Source organism: Pseudophryne corroboree, unplaced genomic scaffold, assembly GCF_028390025.1.
Source record: "Pseudophryne corroboree isolate aPseCor3 unplaced genomic scaffold, aPseCor3.hap2 scaffold_1019, whole genome shotgun sequence".
Lineage (NCBI taxonomy): Eukaryota > Metazoa > Chordata > Amphibia > Anura > Myobatrachidae > Pseudophryne > Pseudophryne corroboree.
In genome coordinates, this window is record NW_026967646.1 from 63,189 (window position 1) to 65,268 (window position 2,080).

The window sequence follows — 2,080 nt, forward strand, 5'->3', positions numbered from 1 at the left end:
CGAAGAAACACATTGGTACTTTCCCATGATGAGTGAGTGCTTCAGGATCTCTTGCACTTACATGTGCAGCAGAGTACAGCAATGGAAGCATGCTGGGCTCATAACCCAGAGGTAGGCAGATTGAAACTATCCTCTGCTGTATGCTTTTTTTTTTTAATTAAAGTAATCCAAAACTGGGATTGATATTTTGGCTCTTTTATTTTTACTTAAAGTACAATAACTTTTACCATTTTAATTTGTTTTAATAGTATATTAACAGTATTGTTTTCTTTCAAAAATCCACTTCATTTTCTTTACCCTATTATTAAAATGGTAATTGACAAAAACAAACTACATTGTCACCAGAAGAGCAATACAAAATGTACAAGTGATATATTAAAATCATCTTTCCAGCTTGAATTTCAATGATGCATTGGGGCAACGATTTTGTGAGAAACATCTTCACCCTTAAATAAAGATTTTCTTAATTCCTTACCTGTGTGCTAATTAGATATCACCTTGTTTTCATATTAAACAGACTTCCACATGAGAAAACAGCAAGGATGCAGTGGCGTTAATGTTTCCTGGTGTCAACTTGTATTATTTCAGTAGACATTGAAATGAGGATGCATCTTGCTGCCTTTCCAATGAAGCAAGTTTAATTTAGTAATAGGTGAAAAACCATCCTTACAAAGGTGTTAATCAGAGACTTGGCTTTGTGGACACTTTTCAGAGAACAAATTTGTTAGCATAAAAATAAAGCCAGAAAATAAAGAGCTGTTTAATCACTCAATTGGATTTTTCTGCCAGCATATTTTTTTTCTCTGCAACCCACTGCTAAATTGTGCTTCCTAGCTTTTTTTATAAAATCACTGAATCAAATCTAACTCTGATAACATCAGAGAAGGCCAGGTACCCTACACAATAACAGGGGGTATGAAATTTGACTTGTCTACTTAAAGATCACCACTACTTGAAGATGTTTCTCACAAAATTGTTGCCCCAATGCATCATTGAAATTCAAGCTGGAAAGATGATTTTAATATATCACTTGTACATTTTGTATTGCTCTTCTGGTGACAATGTAGTTTTTTTTGTCAATTACCATTTTAATAACAGGGTAAAGAAAATTAAGTGGATTTTTGAAAGAAAACTATACTGTCAATATACTATTAAAACAAATTAAAATGGTAAAAGTTATTGTACTTTAAGTAAAAATAAAAGAGCAAAAATATCAATCCCAGTTTTGATTACTTAAATTAACAAAAAAATGCATATAGCAAAGGATAGTTTCAATCTGCCTACCTCTGGGTTATGGGTCCAGCATGCTTCCATTGCAGTACTCTGCTGCACATGTAAGTGCAAGAGATCCTGAAGCACTCACTCATCATGGGAAAGTACCAATGTGTTTATTCGTTAGTTGATGGAAGAAACATCTTACAAAAACTCTCCAGATTATTGATTTTTTAATGTTTTTCTAGGAAACGTTCTAGATGTATGCTTATTAGCCTTTGTCAGTAGGCACTTTTCGCAAAGTGTCTCTGTGGCGCAATCGGTTAGTGTGTTCGGCTATTAACCGAAAGGTTGGTGGTTCAATCCCACCCAGGGACCTAATTAAACTTGTGATCAGATTTTGGTGATATTTAAGTAGACAAGTCAAAATTTCAAACCCCCTCTTATGGTGTAGGGTACATGGCCTTCTCTGATGTAATCAGAGTTAGATTTGATTCAGTGATTTTATAAAAAAAACAGCTAGGAAGCACAATTTAGCAGTGGGTTGCAGAGAAAAAAAATATGCTGGCAGAAAAATCCAATCGAGTGATTAAACAGCTCTTCATTTTCTGGCTTTATTTTTATGCTAACAAATTTGTTCTCTGAAAAGTGTCCACAAAGCCAAGTCTCTGATTAACACCTTTGTAAGGATGGTTTTTCACCTATTACTAAATTAAACTTGCTTCATTGGAAAGGCAGCAAGATGCATCCTCATTTCAATGTCTACTGAAATAATACAAGTTGACACCAGGAAACATTAACGCCACTGCTTCCTTGCTGCTTTCTCATGTGGAAGTCTGTTTAATGTGAAAACAAGGTGATATCTAAT

The 2,080-nt window shown here is 34.3% G+C and overlaps 1 non-coding gene across 1 annotated transcript; it reads left to right on the forward strand.

Moving 5' to 3' along the window:
• Window positions 1-1,516: 1,516 nt before the first annotated feature.
• TRNAN-AUU (transfer RNA asparagine (anticodon AUU)) lies at window positions 1,517-1,590 on the forward strand. Its single transcript has one exon. It is a non-coding gene; the product is annotated as a tRNA-Asn (tRNA).
• Window positions 1,591-2,080: the final 490 nt, after the last annotated feature.